This window comes from Pollicipes pollicipes, unplaced genomic scaffold (genome assembly GCF_011947565.3).
Source record: "Pollicipes pollicipes isolate AB1234 unplaced genomic scaffold, Ppol_2.1 Scaffold_5724;HRSCAF=6776_pilon_pilon_pilon, whole genome shotgun sequence".
Taxonomy (NCBI): Eukaryota; Metazoa; Arthropoda; class Thecostraca; order Pollicipedomorpha; family Pollicipedidae; genus Pollicipes; species Pollicipes pollicipes.
In genome coordinates, this window is record NW_023596746.1 from 25,115,604 (window position 1) to 25,136,052 (window position 20,449).

At 48.0% G+C, this 20,449-nt stretch overlaps 1 protein-coding gene across 1 annotated transcript in view; it reads left to right on the plus strand.

Moving 5' to 3' along the window:
* LOC119102863 (orexin receptor type 2) overlaps window positions 1-20,449 on the plus strand; it is a 173,023-nt gene that overhangs the window by 931 nt on the left and 151,643 nt on the right. The gene's annotated exons all lie outside the window — the stretch shown is intronic.

The window sequence follows — 20,449 nt, forward strand, 5'->3', positions numbered from 1 at the left end:
TAGTATTTCAAAGACACCTTGTCATTCATGACGTGATAAAAAGTCATTGAAATCCTGGCATTCCATAACCTATACGGTGATCAAGGCCATGAAAAAATATAATGATCGAGGCATTCATATCTGGCGTTTGTGAGCGCGATTTCCAGATATAGCGGCCGTCAATTGGCTCTCAATTAATGCTGTGCAAGGTACAATGACGACGTAATCAAACCATGACGCATCCAGGAGCATGTTTACTAGACAAAGAAATTGTGGTGTCCAGAGCAGTCTGTTCCACTTAAAAGTATACTAATAGTTATAAGTGAGCTTGTTTCATCATATCTGATGCTTACTTCAATATCTTAAAATGTGAAACACCCCTTTAAGCAGATTCCGGAAGGGATGCACGAGGGATGGCACCGGCAAGAACGGTGCGAGCTGGCTCATCAGTAAGCACCTATCCTGACGTCGGCAATTTAAGGCTGTTCAGGCATGGGAACCTAGCCGAATCGCTGATGGTCGACATCTTGCCGCTGGTGGGATGTGCTCCAACCAGCCGAGATGGCATCCCACAAACTCGACCTCCCGGCGGCAAAGCTGAACTTAGTTGGGTTCATGGTGACCCAGTTGGTGCCACACAGGCGTAGGTGTTGGAATATGCGGGAGGAGGCCTGCTCGGTATTGGAGTCGAACAGCAGCGTATCGTGAATACATTTGCATTTCCGGTCCACTCAGCAACAATGTTGTCATCGCACTGTTTTGTTATACGTCACCAGCTGAGCAATGACTTTGTTACGTTCGTAAGCGCTGGCACTGATATCGGTCATACTTTTTTATTAATATTCCGCGATGCATGTGGTCAGTGTCTGACTCCCCTTGTCCAGCACCTCCTGGTGACAGCCATTGAAGGCATCCAGCGCCGTCTTTGTAGCTATTGGGGGGGGGGGGGGGGGATGTAACAGATCTTGTCGAATGGTAAAGGTTGCTCCATAGCGGAGTCTGCCTGCAACTCACGCGTCTGATACTGATGCAGTGCTGCTCTTAAAACGGATGTTTGTTGCTGCAGCAGCTCCAGCGTCGAGAATTCCAAGCCGTTTGTTTCTGAGGCCACGATGTCTTCGTAAGCCCTGACCGCGCTTTTGGCTGTCATTGTCAGCGTGTCATATCCAGAGCACTCAGGTCATCTCTTGCCATTAGTGGTTGTTGAAAATGATGAAGGATTATAACTCAAGACAGCATCAATCTATATACTTGGGAATGAATTAAATTTCTGTTTAAAAAGAAAGAGCTCTCGAATGTCAAAGAAATGGTCAACAGACTCGCCGACATCAACTATTTTGCACGCATCACCTTTCTTTCTTACATTCTTACCTGCGGCCGACCTACCCGCGGAGTAATGGCCAAATTACAGCGACCCGCGAAACAAATTAGCATGATCGCACCCGAAAAGTGCAACTGTGTGAATCCGATAGTACTGGCATAGGGCTATCAGCTGCCAGTACAACACACTCATTTGGTTTCTATTTCAGTCGTCAGACCCCCCGAATGGCTATTGCTCAATTTTGGTCCATGCTGGCTGGCAGGCCACAGTGGCGGTTTGCCAGGGCACGATGCCCAAGATGAAATATTTTATCTGATGCGCGGAGTTAACACCTTGCACGCATGATGGGAAATGGGAGCGCTATCGGCCGGCAGTGTCAATTGCTCATCGGCCAACATGACCTTTTCTGTTCACATTATCACTTGACAGTGCATTGCTAACTGCTGCTGGCCTGCTCATTGCGTGATGAACAAATTACGACTCCTCGAGAAAAATGCTTCTAGTCGCTTCCGGAGAGTGCCACTGAGTGCATGCTATAGTACTGCTATAAGGCTACCATCTACCAGTGATACACACGCTCGCGATGAGGACATCCTTTATATTCGGTCGACCCCCGAAGAAAATCAGCCAATGTTAGCGAGTCGATCGTAGAGGCGTGTTACAACTGTGCATACCATTACTAATTTAAACTACTTTTACTTGTGGGCGGAGGGTGCATTCATGCGCAAGGGATGACATTGTGGGAACACTACCGGCCGGCAAGATAAATCGCACATGGGCCGACATTGCCTTTTTTGCTCAAATAACACAATGACTGCACATAGCTATGTGCGATAGGCCTGTCTGTACGCTGATCTTCAGAATACGACAACCGGTAAAAACTTATAATCTCGCGCGAATAGTGGGACTGTTTGCATTGATCGCGCTGGTTCAGGGCTAGCACATGCCAGTAAAACACAAGCCTCCGACAGGGAAATCTATTTTATTGAGTTGACCCACCGACAGCGTATCACTCGAAGTTTGCGGGCTGTTTTATTGGCGAGTTGTAACGATACCATGTCAAATCTAAAAAAAAAATAATCAGGCGAGAGTTGCGCAACCCTGAGCATACGAAGCCATTGCGGGAGTACTATGGACCAGGAACGCAGTGCTCATCACCCGACATGCTTTTTGTCCTGACATCACCCCGGGCGACTCGTTGCTATCTTCGGCCAGCCTGTCCGTACCGTGATGGCCAAAATACGGCGGCCCGGGCAAACAACTCACAAAGGCAGTCAAAAGCGCAAATTTACGCATTCAATAAGGCTAGTGTAGAACTATCAGCTACCACCGCAATTCACAGGTCGAATGTTGGTTTCGACTCCCGGGCAGCGCACCACTCAGTATCTGCTGGCCGGCCGTAACGTAGGTCTCCCGAGACACCGCATCCACTTCAAAATTCGTTTACCAGGATACGAAGTCTGCAACCATGCGCACACGATTTCATTGTGGGAGTACAATGGGTATGTAATGTAACTTGGTCATCGGCCGACATGACTTTATTGTTTCAGCTAAGACCATGATGGTGGATAGCCAATTACGGCCGGCCTGCCGGTGGCGTGATGGCGAAAATATGGCGGACCTCGAAAATGTTTATGATAGCATGCATATAGTCGAACTGTGTGCATTCGATAGGTGTGGTACATAGCCATCACTTGGCAGAAAACACATTTCTCCGATTAGAGGATCTATTTTGTTCGGTCAACCCCCCACAGCATATCACTCAATGCTCGCGGTCCGGCGCTGCGGCGATTTGCAAAGATACCATGTCCAAATTAAAATACGTTTACTCTTGTGAGGAGGGCGCAGCCATGTGCACACGATGAAAGCATAAAGCACTATCGTTTGGCAATGTAACTTGTTCTTCGATCGACATGTTGTTGTTGTTGGTTTTTTTTGTTCGCGTGACCCTTCGACGGTGCATTATTAACTGCGGTCGGTCTGCCTGAAGATTGATGACCAGAATACGGCGTCTGGGAAAAATAATTACTGGCGTGTTACTCGCGTGTTGGCAAATACGGCGATTTATACAGGTATGACGTCCACTTAGGAATAAATATATTACTTCGCGGAGGTTATAACTATGCGCACACGATGTGCAGTTGTGAGAGCATTCTCGACCAGAAATACAAGTCGCTCGTCGGCCAACGTGACCTTTTTTGTTCATACAACCCCTTGACGACTCATTTCTGTCTGCGACCGGCCTGTACGCATCCTGTTGGCCACAATACGGTGTCCTGGGAAGCGTACTTATGATCGCGCAAAAAGTACGATTGTGTTCATTCGACAGTGCTGGCATAGGGCTATCATCTGCCAGCACAACACATGTCTCCGATTGGGGAGTATATTTTATTGGATCAGCTCACCGCCAGCACGCTAATCAATGCTGGCTAGCCGACCTAAGCCGCCCTTTGGAAGGATGATATGTCCCATTCAAGTTATTTTTCTCGTGCACGGAGGGTGCAACCATGTGCACACGACGACATTGTGGGGGCGCTATCGGCCGGCGAGGTAAATTCCTCAGCAGCCGACATGACATGTCTTGCTATCATCAAACATTGATGACGTATAGCCAAATGCAGCAGGTCTGCCCGTAGAGTGATGACGATAGTGTGGCGGCCCGGAAGAAATGCTTACAATTGTAGCGAAGAGAATGGCTGAGTGCAGTCGTTAGCGCTGTTATAGGGCTATCAGCTGTCAACACGACACACTCGGACTTCGTTACGATTTCATTCAGTCGACCCCCGGCAGCGTACGACACAATTCTGGCGTGTCTGCCGCAACGGCTATTTGCAAGGAAATGACGTCGAATTAAAAATTAATTCACTTATCTTCAGAATGCACTAACTTGCATTATTAAGCCTTCTTTGTTCACATCACCTCATCTCGGCCCATTGTTTACCGCGACGGCATCCCCGGGTCAGCGATGGCCAGGATACGGTGTCCCGAAATGAATGCTTATGATGGCACCCTACGAGCGCTTCTGTATGCATTCGATAGCGCTGGTACAGAGCTATCAGCTGCCGTTACAACAGATTCGTCGGATTCTTTCTCCGATTACATTCAGCTGACCTCCGACAGCGTATCAGTCAGTGCTGGCTGGCATGCCGAACCGGTTATTTGCACAGACACGGAGTTCAGTTTGGAATGCACTTACTAGCTCGCGGAGGATGCGCTGTGTCACTGTGGCTACGCACACGCGCACACGATGACATTGTGGGAACACCATCGGAAAGACAACGTAACTCGCTCATCGGCCACCATCATCTTTTTCCTCCACTAACACCATGACGATGCATGACAAACTGCGGCCGACTCACCGGAAGCGTGATGGCCAGAAGATGGCGTCTCAGAAAAAGATACTGTTAATCGCGCGTAAATAGCAGAATTGTGTGCATTCGGTCGGTCTGGTAAATGGTTTTCAATTGTCAATACAACACACTTCTCCGATAAGGAAACACATTTTATTCGATCGAGCCCCTACAGTGTATGACTCAATATTGGCGGGCCGGCGACAGCGACGATTTCACACCACCCATTAACGGCGCACTGTTAGCTGCAGTCTGCCTGTCCGAGGGGCGATGGCCAGAATACGGTGGCCGGGGAAAATGCTTATAATGCCACCGGAGGAGTGTGACTGTATGCAGCCGATGGCGCTGGTTTAGAAATATAGGCTGCCAATACAACAAACTCATAGGATTCTGGCCTCGAATCTATTCGGTTGACTACGGCAATGGCGGCGAATGCTGGTGGGCCGACCTTGATTCCAACTTGCGAGGATACCGCGTCCACTTTTAAAAACATTTACTAGCGCGCGGAAGGTGCAGCCATGCGCACACATATCACGAAAGAAGCACCATGGCCGGCGATGTAAAAAGCTCGTCGCCCAATCTTGCATTTTCATTCAAATTCAAACACTTACTCGTGAACGGAGGGTGCAACCATGTACACACCATGTCATGGGAGTACTATCGTCCGGCGACGTAACTTGCTCATCGTTCGATATACCCTTTGCTCTTTACGTCAGTCCTTGACTTCGCATTGTTAACCGCGGCCTTGCCCGTAGCGTGATGGCCAGAATAGGGCGGCCTGGGGAAAAATACTTACAGCGCATAGCACTGTTATAATGCGATCAGCTGCCAGGTGAACACACTTGTCCGTTTGAGAGCTCCAGTTCATTCTGTCGACGCCACTGCCCAGCAGTGCCCCACTCATTGCTGGTGGGATCGCCCCACCTGTGATTTGCAAAGATACCATGTCGAATTTAAAACCCTTCCGGTGCGCAGAAGGTGCAACCACGCGCATAACGTCACTGTCACATACCATGTCACTGTGGGAACACTACAAGCTTGCGATGTAAATTGGTAATCGGCCGACATGACCTCTTTTATCAACATCATCCTTTAGCTACGCTGGCGAGTTTGCAACGGGACGTCAATTAGCGAGTTAAACATAAAAAGCTGTGTCGGCCGAATAGCGATTAACATTGCCGGCTTATAGTGTTCCAATAATAACATCGTGTGCACATGGTGAAACATACGGCGTTTAGACTAGAACGATTTGAAATGGGATGCCGTATTTTTTTTTCAAGTAGCCGCTGCGGCCCGCACGTCAGAAATTGTTAAGACACTATTGGATACGTCAACCAAGTTACATAGGTTTCCTGTCCGGACATGTGTGTTGTCCTGGCAGCTGATAGCCCGACACCAACGCAATGGAATGTATGCAGTTGGACCCTTCGCGCGCGATTAAAATCGTTTTTAAAAAATATGGCCGCAGTCCCGTATCAAAACCCCTTTACGGGATAACACTGAAGTGTATTTGAATACACCTTATGAGTTGAAAGAATCCTTTTCGGGATCAGGAGGCTTTTTGTATCAGAAGACCCTTTGGCATAGGAAGTCCTCTTCTCGGATACGGGAGCCGTTTGCTGGGTGAAGAAGACCCCCTGGGGTAATCAAAGGCTTTTATTCATGATTTTTTATCTTCAGCATTTCTTTACATGAATATTAATGCATATAGCAGCTTGATAAGAAAGCACCTGGGCGTGGTGCCCCTTTGAGCGCAATCTACCAATGCGACACTCTGTTAAGAGGCCCCCTGGAAAATCTTGTTCTCCAGCTCAAAATCCGTGGCGCCGCCCGTAGTCTTTGTCGCCATCTGACCTTTCCTTGACCTTTCCGTGTAACTGTTAAGTCTGGTCTACGTCTTTACATAACCGCAGTGAGATGGGGAGGGGGATGGGGGACATGCTCTTCTCACTCAAAGTTGGCCAGTGTGTTGTTCCCAACGCTGCTTGCGCAATTCTTTGTATGCTTAAGCATCTTCGTATGCAAACGCGACGTTTTCAAGTCAGTCTTTCTGCTATTGTTTCGTCATGACCAATAAAATATATGCTGTTGATCACTTAGCCTCTTTCAAATACCGGTGGGTGAAGTGACAAGATGAAGCCACATGCAAAGACATAAACACTCGTGGCTATTTAACTCTACCGTCTCAGCGTTAAAAACGGTGTAGTGGTAACACATTTACCTTGTATATGACAGGGTGTAAAATGACTGGAAAATGAGACAGAAATAATTAATGCCATTCATGTCAGTCGTGCTTTCAGTCGCATTTCACGCGTTCATCAGCTTACAACTGTCTTTAGTACTTTTCGGAATGGCTGCTTGCCTGTGCCTGGCAAGTGCCTGTGAGGTGGCGCTGTCGTGCACACTCGGGTTTAGTAGGTGGCGCTTGGCTAGCTTAAAACCGCAGAATATCGGGAGTCGTTTTCGATAGATGGCGCAGGGATGTAAGGCGCCTTTAGGTATTGCAGCCCACTGAAGCAAGTGTACATACAACAATTTCGCACGCACAAATGTATAAAAGTGGTTGAGTTGGTGGGCTTAAAGTGCATGTGTGTGTGTGTGTGTGTTCGTAAGCCAATATTCACATGGTATGTGAAGGGAAACCTTCATCTGGTGCGCGGCGGAAGCGGCGAAGTAGGCGGAAGGGGCGAGGAACAGCGGAAGGAGAAACGTTTTTGGCGAGAGCAGTGTCGGGGGGGGGGGGGGGAACGGCGAGGGGGCTCGTAGCTTGGAGGGAAGGGTACAGAGTTGTGTACGCTGTTGGAGGCCAGCAGGAGTGACGTGCTGCGTGGCTCAAATACATAGCATTTTTGAGATCCGCTAGCTGCTTCTTATATGGTATCAAGTACTATTATAAATATTGGTGGTGACAACATTTCGCCGATACAGAAGTTCAGACAGGAGAATTCGTTCATCAGTTGCATACCATTGGCCATCCTTTTCATTACACTCTCATTTCTTTCATTGTTAAGTTCATAAATCCGGAGCCAGAGATGAAAAACAACGCTGCACATCAGCGTGTGCTCGATTCAAGACATGTGTTATTCTGAAAAGCGTAGATTGGTTCGTTTCGGCTCGGCTTACTTTCGTATGAGTTTGATGTTGGCTTTGTTTGGCTGGGCTTAGTTAACTCGATCGCTGGACCATTCGGACTTGATTATTTCGATTTGACCGAGCCTAAAACCGACACCCAAATTCGTGACACTGAGCAAAACAATGGTTGAAAGCCTGGCATAGGTTCTGATAAATTACAGCCAAACGCAAAACGTCATGAATTTACGCTCCTTTCGACTTGCTATTATGAGAATAACGTCATGAGGCTTCGGTATACTTTTCCGTTATCTGTCCTGAATTTGTTTTGTCAGCTGTGCTTGCATAATAGGTTGTACAATAGTGAGAACCATTTTGACTCGGCACGAATTCTGGTGATGATATAATTGGGGTATGTTACAACAGTCTTAATTAACATTGAGCTCTGAGCCGCATGCCACCTGCCTTGAACACGGCCTTGTCTGGACTCGTTTAGTCTTTATTTGATGTAGATCTAGTTACGTTTAGGTATTGTTTCTATAGCCATGGGTTTCGGCACGGGTTTAGGTAAGGAAGGGTGAGGTGCGGTGCAGTGAGGTAAGGTGAGATGAGGTTAGGTCAGGTGCGGTTAAGTCGGGGTGGGTGACAGCGTTTATGGTTGCCACTCTTAATGCTAGTGACCTTCATGCCTTGTAATTAACAATGAACTGATGTTATTAAGATTCATATAAGCTTTGACATATATCTCCATTTATCTTCCTGAACCTTGCATTCCGATACCAATGGGCTCAGATCCCAGTTCAATGAAGGGGCCCGTGCTCGAACTCGACTCAGTCAGCTGGCTCTGTTACTGTGAAGCTTAATGTATTGTTTTGTACAATCATGCTTGGTCTGCGACTAGGAACAATGTTTACCATGCAACTGGTAGAACAAAATCGGGCTCCAACTGCTTTTAAAATCTCTCAGAACCCCGCTCACGATACACAGACCATTGCGTCGTAAATACGATACAAGAGACGATGTCGTTTGCTTGCAACCAAATTAAATTGCGTGTCGTTTCAGCGCAGGAAAAATTCACAGCAGATAATACAATATCTTTCCATTGCAATGCAGCTGATATAAGCACTATTAGACATATGTAACATACCACCAGGCTTATCAAGGCTCACCCGATGTTATGCCAGCGTATCGACCGATTATCGAATAGCAAGCACACTTCTTACAACTACCATAGGCCATGAACGTTGCTGTGTGAAGAAGTGTAAGGTGTTTCATTTGCGTTGCATTCTAGGCTGCCTTACCTTGTATCGGCAGTTTGGCAGATGTCGATAATTTGGAGGGAGTACGGGACTCCCATTGATTCCATGTAGAGAGTGCAGGACTCTCCCTGATTCCATGGAGGTAATACAGGGCCCTTACTGATTCCATGGAGGGTGCACAGGACTCTTGATGATTCCATGGAGGGAGTAAGGACTCACACTGATTTCATGGTAGATGCGCTGAAGCAGCAGATCAAGCAAAGTACGTTACATAGCGTATGTAATCTGAAACTTTCGTCCCGTTCACATCATGCTTACGTTATGGTTTGCTTGTCCGGCTGGATCACAAGAGATGAGACATAGGGCCGTCCATAATTGGCGTTGCGAAAGTTTGATTTGGCCAGTTTCATGCCCCTTTCCCCCTGGTTACGCTGTGTTAAGCGCAGCATCCCCAAAAGTCGTCTATTCGTCCATTTGGCCCCTCATTGAGCTAGAGGTGCAAAAATGACAGGCGTGTAGCTTGACGTGAGAGGAAGTCAAGGGTATCCAGCTTTAGGGTTTGAAAACATTTACAACAAGGTTTTAACATAGTTGCCAACCGCAACCGAGCGCAACGTTTCACTGTTCAACCTCTTCGCCTATTCCTGTTGCCTTCGATTACGCTATCAAAATTAATGCAGCTCTAGGAAGACACGTGGCCAAATTTGTCCTCGCGGGGCGGGGTTGGGGAATCAATTTATTTCCACAAAATCCTACGGATTAAGCCAAATTTTTGCGACGTCGTTCAGTATCCAATGCAAACCTCTTGGCTCAGGGAGGGGAGCACGGCTTGCTAAGCCCTTCCCTAGGCTACGTTTCTGCCTCTAGGCTAAGGCTTGGCTATGATTAAGATTGAGTTTCTATGCCTTACCTTAAGGAAGAAGGCCCTCCTTTGTGTAGAAGTATCGAGCTTGTTCATATTACCATATTTCGCAACAAGGCGCAACAGTGTACTTAAGTGATATTCTGAATTGGCTTAGCATTCATGTGTTCCACATGCATGTGGGGTTTTGAGCTGAAATAGCCATGATGAAGACCTTTCAGTGTAGTTCACAACCCTGCTCTTATATCCTGCACAGCGTCATCAAGACCTAAACCACTCTAACGTTTGAGCGGCACGCCCGCAAAAATGGGAAGAGTATCTCGAAGAGAGTATTTCAAAGTCACCTCGGCATTCATGACGTCATAATAACGTCATTGTTGGTTCCTGGCATTCCTGGCATTCAATAGGCCATGCGGCGATCAAGACCAAGATAAATATAGCTGTTAATGTGTTCATATCTGACGTTCGTAAGCACGACTTCCAGATATAATGGCCATCAGTTGAATTTTGTCATTGTTGTATAGGGCATGATGACGTAATGGAGCCATGACACATAGAGGAGCATATCCATTTAGCAGATAATTGTGCTGTCCGGAACAGTCTTTTCCACTTAAAAAGTATACCGATCGTTATAAGTGAGCTCACTTCATCATATCTGGTGCTCGCTCCTGTATCTTCAGATGTGAAACACTCCCTTTAATATTACCCACTACGGTACCTCGCTAGTCAAAGAACAAAAGTTCATGGAGCTCACAGCCGCGAGACTTCACGCGCCACCGCAAACCCACCGTTGTAGCACTCACCTTGCGCCGGTGCAGCATACGCACGTGTTGGCGACGCGCAGAGTGAAGTTAGGTGATAAAATAGCGGCCTTTTGATCTAACGGGGAACTAATACCCAATTACGTTATGGTGCTTTCGCTGAGATTCGTCCGCAGCAAAAACACAGGGTGCATCTGCGCAGGGGCAGTCACCGGTGTAAAGGACAATCCAACGGAAGACAAGGCAACACAACAGGCCCAAAAAAGATCACAAACAAGCGGCTGGTTGATAGAAGGCCTTCAGTTTTTTGTATATTGGTTAAAAAGAAGGTTGCATTTTTTTTTGTAAAAAATAACAGTTTTGTAGCTTGCATCCACCTGCACTGTCAGTCACCGAGACATTAAATGTCACAATTCGTACTTTGCAATGAGCATAGTTGTGCAGGCTTAGAAGAAAATGGAGATTTTTATAGACGATTTTAAAACTTGTTTCTTCCCGTACATTTGCAACCTCGGACAGTGCTGATTTTAGTAACGGTTTGTCATTAACGATTTTTTTGTAATTACCCACTGCACATGGGATGGCTCGTTGAGTAAGTCAACCTTCTCTATTAACCTGACATAGACAGCATGCAGCTAAGATGAATGTAACAGCTATCTAGTTCTAGGTCGGTCTGGGCATACTCGGAAGTTTGACTCGCCATTGTTGGCTTCCACAAACAGCTCCCAGTACCCGGTTGCTGGCTAATTTTTTGTTTGTGTTTCATTTGTAAGACATTGGGGCGCAGTTTATGACATTTCGGTTGAACAAGCACTTGATGGCTTCGGGTCAGAAAAGCAGCGATATTTTAAAACGCAAGGTTCACGCTTGTCAAGACCGTTGATCAGACTGCAGCTGTCAGTATTTTTCAACGCAAGAGTTTTCGAGCAATCAATTTTCATGTTATGGAAACTGGACGCTTTGAGCCGTAGAAACCCCATGGTCACGAATAAACAAGGTCGAGGAAAAATATGAGATTTCTTAGCGAAGATACGTGTAGTACTCCGATATCGTTGCAGACACTGTACTTAAAACGTATCCAAATAATCGGTCATACGGCCTCAAGCACCCTAACGTTCAACACACTGCACCATGAAAAGCGCTTCACAAAACGCAGGCGTACAAGCCGGAGGGTTGCGATGACCCATACCGAGCAGGTGAGTAGACAGTTACCTGACACGCAAACGAGACATCACGCAAGACACTCCATGCAATTGGTCGCACGCTGTTCATTGAAATGATGCAGATGTAGTGAGGCATATTAGTTCATTGTTGCATTTACATATGCCATTATCTCTATGTAAAAGAACAATTCGGCACGCTTGGCCAAGTTTGACCTTTGATGACCCGACCCGTCTCTTTCAAAATAATCAGACCTGATGTCATAGATGTGAAATCCAACATATCTTTAAATATAGAAGCGACATGTCCCAATGGCCAACCAGTTCAGCGCACTGCCGAGTTGGGCGACAAACCGGGCTGATATGACTTTGACAATGACTTATAGGTCACGATCTATTTGAAACAAACTCAAAATTGGCAGGAATGGGAAGAGGGCTATTAACCCGGCTATTGGAGAAATTAGCGTTACCTATTTATATTTACCAAGTTGTTTAATACCTAAGGGTGAGGGCTGTCAGCCTAGCCCCTCCCTTGCCTTCCCCCACACTCGTCGGACGAGGATTAAGCATGTGTATTACGTAGAACTGAAGCGCCTCAAAAGCCTGGACGTCCTCTCCATTCACTGCCTATTGACACAGAACTGGGCTTTGACCCGCCTTCATCTGCCACACTTAAATATAAAAGATCGGGGTCGACAGGCAGCGGTAAAACCACGCTTCCAGCCGCGCCTGGTCCGCGACGTATGTGAAACCAAAGTCTGGAGAGCGTTCGGAGGCTTGTCAGTGCGGTCCCACGTGTTCAGAGCGCTGTTAGGTCGGCAAGCGATGGCCCCCTCTGTCCGCCCGGCATTTATGCATCGGTCCGCAGGGACCCATGCCTCGCGCCGTCCCATCGCCGAGGTCGGTTCCGCCGCATCCATCTGCCGAATGGTCGAGCGTCCGACGGCAGGGCGTCTCCCGCTCCGGCCTACTCCCGTCAGACAGGTCGCTGCGAACGCCCGCGGGCGGTTGCTGATGGGCGACGGCAGAGGCGCGGCACCGCCAGCCCCGTGATCTATGCGCCCCTAGGCCGCGTTCCCCGTTACCAAACTCCGTCTGCAAAGTGCAACCTGTGACGTTAGAGCTAAGCGCATCACAGCAGTGCCTGCGGCTTGAAGAATCATCGCTTGTGCATGATTCGCAGGCACCTGCGACGTCATAGGAGGCACTACGGGTGGGTACTTCACCTATGGGGAACACGGCCATGGTGAAGCGTGAACCAAACTCAGCCAGACTCCTGGTTGCTGATGTGTGTAAACGTAGCTACTCATTGGGTATGTGGTAAGCCATTCTAATAAAAGCAGGTCTGAGTCGCCGTCCGACCGTTATGATGGGGCATTGATCGGATCCGACCGAATTCTGCGGGACGGAGATGGGGCTGCATTGGGAGCTTGGCAAGGATTATGTACCCACAATAAACCACATTTCATCCCCGATTAAGATCATCGCATTTTGCTATCGAGCTATTTTGAAGTACACTTATTTTCGGTTCTCTCTCTTGCAACGTTCAGGAGTGCCTGAGCGGAGCCAAAGAAATTGTGATGCTGGTCACCACACTTATTTTCTAGCGCGAATGTGCATGTGCATGGTCATAAATAGATACCGGTTTATTCGCCGGCAATGCTGTCCCGTTTCTCCTTTTGTAGCCGTCATCGGCCCCTGGGTGTGTGTGGGTGGGCAACGCGTGCGAGTGCACATGTGTGTGCTCTGCGTCCTAAGGATGTCCACCGATTCGGTAATACCTATGATGATATGTAACAGCGTACTGTAATGCACTGATGCAGCAAGACTTCGAAGGAAGAATAACATTGTTTGTTGTGACGTCACTGTAACCCGAAAGTAACGAGGGGACAGGATTATAAACCACCAAGCTGGGAAATATTGCCAATTACTATGCCAAGGTCAATACTTATCACCGTATTCATCTTGCGTTGACTAAAGTGATGCAAAAGAATGCCTTGTCACGTAAAAACTTGGCTAAAAGAGATATAAAGCTTTTCATGATCGAACGCCCTGAGTTTTTGGTGCTGTGCAGACAAACAGTGCTGAAGATCTCAATTCAATTATTTGCATTCATGTTGAGTGAGATATTCCGTCTTCCCTGTAGTGTTTCAAGAGCTCTTTTACCACATAAAAATGTTGCTGAAGCTCTTACGTTTGCGTGCCCCTTGATACCAATGTGCTCAGAAAACAGGGCAATTTTTATTAGGTTTTGATTGACGCAGATCTTGTGCAACTTTTGAAATTCCGTTCCTTATCTCTTTCATAACATTTAGGAAATTCGTTTCGTCTCGATTCAAAACCGTCAGAGTACTTTAATACTTTTTTTGAATGACTTGGTTTTCATCGGGACCGAGAGCCTAAAACCGTGGCGAGACGATTGCCGCAGCAGCCTGCAGATCTGTGTCCACCTTTTGCCCTAGGTGCGACATGAAATTATTGGCCGAATGTGAGGTCGTGCAAAGCTATGATAAATGAATTTGTATATAAAGAATGTTGACCGTGTGAATGCCGACGGCCTATATGCAAGATCACCATGCGTTTTAGGTTAGCTCTGCGGTCGATAGTCGAAACCAAGGCGATGTCGGAACTATTCACCGGGGAAACGGACATCCAGCTGTGCGATAGAAGACGCTATTCCCTGATGCGTCTGCTCCAGTCACCCCTGATCAGCGGTCTCTTCCCGCATAATCTAGCGACGTTTCTCCGTTACTTGGATCGCTTATCGCCACGCTGCTTACGAGGCTCATGTTGGCAAAGCGCCGGGTCTAGTCACGGGGTATATGGTGCCGTTAGAAAGTCATTATGATGCCTTCATTAGCAGTTAAAGCTGCGAATGTCCCTTTCATTTCTCTTCACGAGACAGCCGGGTACCTCTGATTGACGCTACAAGTGACGCGAAAGGTTCTTCGGACAGATACACGGGTTTGGCAGCGTGACTCTGTAAGGATGACTGGCTCACATGGACCGGTAGATCTACGCTATGGTGGTGGCATTCTAAGGCTTTTAAAAGACGGCAGCGTGGGTTGGTGGCATGGATGTACTGCCAGTTATTTTTATCCGACTACTGTCCGGCTTCACCCCTAACCATTTCTCTCCATAAGCATTGGATGGCGGACCGTCATTTCACCTGCCATCATCATCAGACCATGACCACTTTTGTCGCCTGATCATGGTCAGAAATCATGATCTGATGGGAACACTTACAATTTAGCATCACCGACCATTGTCCGTCAATATGATCTCACCGCTTCTGCCACCATCACATAACCACACCCCATCGTTACCATCAGACCGCGGTTCGTAATCGTCGCCTGCCTACGGCTCGTTGGCATTACCAAGCCATTGTTCGGCGACATCTGACCACGGTCCGTCATCACTCCTGACTTCTGTTTGTCAGTGCTCCCTGACCACTCTCCGGCATTATCACCATCACCTGCCTACGGCTCGTTGGCATTACCATGCCACTGTTCGGCGACATCTGACCACGGTCCGTCATCACACTTGACTTCTGCTTGTCAGCGCTGCCTGACCACTGTCCGGCATTATCAGCCGGCCGCAGTCCATGATCACAGCTCGGCCGCCGCCCGTCATTATCAGCCGGCCGCAGTCCATGATCACAGCTCGGCCGCCGCCCGTCATTATCACATATCTGCCGTCAATCTCCGCTGACCCGCTCACACCCGTTATCACCATATGGCTGGTGTTGATCATCATTAGAACCCTGTTCTCCATTACTGGCGGACCGCTCTGCGTCACTTATTATTTAGTATTTCAAAGTTACCTTGGTATTCATGACATCGCAATAACGTCATTCAAATCTTGCCATGCCATAAGCCATGCGGCGGTCGAGGCCAATAAAAAGATTTTCGTCCAGACGCTCATATCTGGCGTTAGTGAGGACGCGCGATTTCCAGATGTAACTGCTGTCAGTTGACTCCCAATCAATGTTAAGCAAGGTACGATGGCGTAATCAAGGCATGACACACCGAAGACCGTATTTGCTGAACAAAGAACTGTGCTGCCTAGAACAATCTTTCCCACTAAAAAGTAAACCAATAGTTCTAAGCCAGCTTGTTTCATCAAATCTGATGCTTGCCTCAATATTTCAAAATGTGAAACATTTTTTTAACCAACAAAAAGAAACAAAGATGGTAGCAAGCTTGAATCACATAAATGTTCCGTGCAGATTACCTTAGAATTTTGGGTATGCTGTGTTCTGTACTCGAGCCAATCACGAGAGAAATTGTAGTTAAAAGCGGAGAAAACGAGCAGAGCTTCAAAGCTTGGTGTCTTTATTTTCCTCTCCTCTAGTCTGGCCATTGTTTTCGGCGCAACTTTGCGTCGTTTGTCACAGTTCACAGTTCATCACGGCTCCAACAAAACTTTAAGTCTGCCCTCGAACTTCTGGTCTCGCGACACGCTATTTACGTGGCCGAGCCCACGGACCGAGGCATCTAGCAGGAGAGTGGGGCGTCAGCTGACAAACCGAAGAGCGTTATCGCATCTACGGCACCGTATCTAGCTTCATCTCCGAAGTTTAGAGACATAATCCTCGGCTCAACCTGAAAAAGCAATGCTGCTTGAGACCCACGTTACAGCGTGTGCGCGTCATAGCCCTGAAAGCTGAGCAGAGCCTTTAGAGAAGACCCAGAATAGTGTGCGTCCGGGAAGAGCCATAGATATTAATTGATGAATGTTTAAAGACAGGAGACCGTGGCACTTCGTATACCGTGCGGAGTTGCCCGGAGTAAGAAACCCCGTTCCGCTGGTGTTTCGGAAACCCCTGTATTCGGCTCGTAAGCTGATTCTGGTGTTTTTTCTATCTAGATGTTTCAGCAAGTGAGGCGTTTTCTAAGATCTCCAGCCATTGAACAGTAACCTAATCTAGAACCCAAGCCAGTTTTATTGATCCCCTCACCAGATTGGTCCCGAAAACAAATCGCAGACAAATTGGCCCGTCACAGGGGTCTAAATTGACTACGAAATCACTTGTATGTGAGACGGCAGGATCTGTGCAGCCAGCAATTAGGCAATCAGATATCACATAAGATTTTCGTTGCCAACCTCGTCAAAATTACCTGCAAGTAATCTTTAACATCACTTGCCATTTTCCTTCAACATTATTGCACCCCTTCTGCCACCATCACCTAACCACACCCCATCGTTACAATCAGACCACGGTCGGTAATCGTCGCGGCTCTCCCCCTTCTCTCCCCTCTCGGCACTCCCAGTCCCCTCCGATCATGTGAATAGATATCATTAGAATATCAACCACACGACAGCGAACAATCTAAGATCTACTCCCAGGCGTACATTCGTGCCGAATAATACTTTACTCGTGACACGACATCTCAGCTCCAAAAGGAGTAATCCCCATGCAGATATACAGCAGCGTTTTGATGTTTCAAGGCGCCGGCATTAAGGACATTTTGCGTAGGGGGAACGAGATGAATCGCACAGGAAAGCCATGATGCGCTAGAGAAAGCCGTCTCTGAAGTGGGAACTGGTAATGGTCAAGCCTTTCATAGAAGAGCCGCAATATATGAAGAGATATAGCCACCCCATATCCCCATTCGAAGAAATTCCATCAATTTCTGATCATCAGGTTCGATTACGGGAGCCCGTTCGGTGAACACGGTCATGAAAAGACCTTGTACGAAGAGTTGAGGCCTTGACGTAATGAGGAGCACTCTAGAAGATAACGTCACGCTGCTATGAATAACTGATATTAACAAATAAAAAACTATGGCAATAGTCCTGTTCTGCGTCACAACAAAACCCTTCAAGCGAGACCACAAATACTACCAGCAGACAGAAAAACAGCCATGGACTCACCACTGTAACTAGTAATGGCTAACATGTCTATGGAACACCCCGAGATCATGACGTTGAAAACAGCACCATGTACGCCATCAGTGGGTGCTCGATACGTGGACGGCCTATTTGTACCATGATAGTATCAAGAAGATATAACTACACTCATGGGCCATGTCAGCAAGATGTACTCTTTAATTCAATGCGGCGTGGAACGTGAATGAAGAAAAGGCTGTCGTTCATAGATGCTTAAGTAGAGAGAAACACACGACACCAGTTACAGAAAGCCGACACCAGCCGGCCGCCGCTTTGACGTCCAGAATGCACAAGGGCCAGTCGTCTCAAACGACGAACTGTCTGTGGCCTTACGACCCCAACTGATCTCAGACAACTATCGTCTGCCAGGGAATGCTCGTGGGACATGCCGACGCTACGACGCATGGCGCGGCTTCAGAAGCTATGCAATTTCACAAACAGCCCTCCTCTAAGGTCAGGTTACCGATGACTGAGAAGAATACCAAGAAGCGCTCAAATGTCAGCCCTTGCAGCTGAGGGTGATCGCACACATAACAGGCATTTCCATTTTCAAGCGTGCTGCAGAAACAAAGGGAGGTGATCGCTTGGGCAGAAGCTACCTACCCGTCCGGGGCCGTAATGGCTAATTGGTTATCACATTTGGGTGCCATATGCGGCTCTGGGTTCGAACCCCGGTACAGTCATGGTCCTTTGGCGTTAATATGACCTCTGCAGTCGCAGGTCTTCTATAACAGAGTGCCCGACGATGTGCGTAGCGTTCCTCTAACGTGCGCTCTTAGGGGAGGGGGGATTTTGGCCCCCAAGTTTTTCCCAAATGCGCCAAACTTTGGAGAGCTGTGAGCAATGAAATGGTGGATCTCCCCGCATATGAAATTAGATGTGTCGTGAAAGATCGCTGACCTGTGACGGCAGAGGCATGGCATGAGGATGGCAGGTCAGAGTCAGGACGTTGCTGTTAGCGAGGTCAATGCCTGGGGAATCGCACAATCTGATGCGCCGACGGAATGTTAGACGAAGCCATACATCTCTGAGATAGTTTCTAACACAATGACGTAATTGAAGTTGGATCATGATACATTTATTAACTTTGGCTCGGGTACAAAGGTCCAGGCGAGGTCAAAACCAAACCTGTTTTTCTGGAGGACTTGTTTTATGGCGTAGTTTTTGGTGCTCTGCATAGGCTAGGTATTCCATTGTTCAAAAACTCGACGGCAGTTTGCATTTTTCAGGAGGTTGGATCACCGGCATGGCCACTACTTCGCCTTATTGTCTCGGACACGTAGAAATCGCCGTGAGAGGGTTCACCGACTGGAAAGCAATAGGTCACCGCCTACCAGCAACGCTTCAGTACTAAGTGAACAGCTGTGCGTGGCGTGACTCATTCACAGCAACAGCCCTTCGTGACCTGCGTCGCCACTTGACGTGCGCCTTTGGGAGGCTTCGCCTCGTCCATTACCGCAGCCGTCCGCGAACTTTCCAGCCCGCGCACGCCCGCATGGAAACCCTTCCGAGAGGTGGTGCGACTGGCCAACTGGTGGTGACCTAGGCGCGCCCCAGGCGGCGACCTGGCCGTGAAAAGGTCCATCAAGAGGGTCCATGAGAAGGGTCATCATCTAAGCTTTAACACTCCACGCGACACATCTCCCGTGGGTTCCACGGCTACTCTCTGCTTTTGTCCAGAAGTAACTAGAAGTCAAAGAAGAAGAGAACGATTCGAGGAAAGGGAACCTGCTAGTGCACAAGAACACATTGTCGCTGAGACCGTGGCCTTGTTCATAGCAATTTTTAAAGGCAGGTGGCACTTACGATGATGATGCTGCTGCAGCTGACGTACTGCATTCATGATCTCATTTAACTCTACCACGATTCTTGCGATATCGGTTCACATGTACATAAACGAAAAGCCACGAGTTGTTGATAAATTCTGGCCTATGCTTCTGATAGTGCGTGAATCCAATGTACGGATGAGACAGACTCATCTGCCTTCCGGACAACATCGTGTGACAGAGCCAGCTGCACAGGAAATAATGGCGGCGTCAGGTCTCCCCAAACTCGCCACAATGTCCTCGAAGGAAGGCAGCACTGGCAATGCTAGCCGGTCACTCGCGAGAGTGGAGAAGGAACAGCGGTCAAACTTTACAAATATTCACCGAACTAACCCTCAATAAAGGCCAAGAGGACGAACGCTGTCCAGATGATCTGACAACATCGCCAAACCCTTCGCATTTTGGCGAGGGATGCGATGGAAGAGGCAGCGGCACCGTGGAGGATGCGTTCGACAACTTTCAGAACGTTGTGATCTGCCCCCCGCGTTCTAAACAAGCCCCGAAATCGTCGAGCGCATGCACACGCGTTCCGGTGAAACGAAAGAACGCATGCAATCTCACGCGTAACGCTTAACGTAGTATGACCCTTCAAGGTCATCGGTAGCTATTTCATCTAACTATGGGGGGTGGGTGGGTGGGCACACCCCTCTAAATTCTTGGTAATTTAACATTACGCTTGTGTTTTTTTTAAGCGTCACCAGTGAACAGGCAGCACGGGGTGCCTCTTTACTCTCACTTCCTGAAGAATAAGGGAGCATCCCCGCCAACGCTGGTGGCATCTGTGGTCCACACGCGTGCTTTCCTTGAATCGATTCACGACGTAAACTGATGTGCGTGTTGCTTGGACATATCACTGCGGCTGCTCTGCGATTGCAGTCGGACTTGTTTGCGTGCTGTGCGTACTGCAAGTGAGTCAGGCCGTCCGTTGTAGGGCCACTCTGACGCGACGAGTCTGGCAGTGGCTCTGACA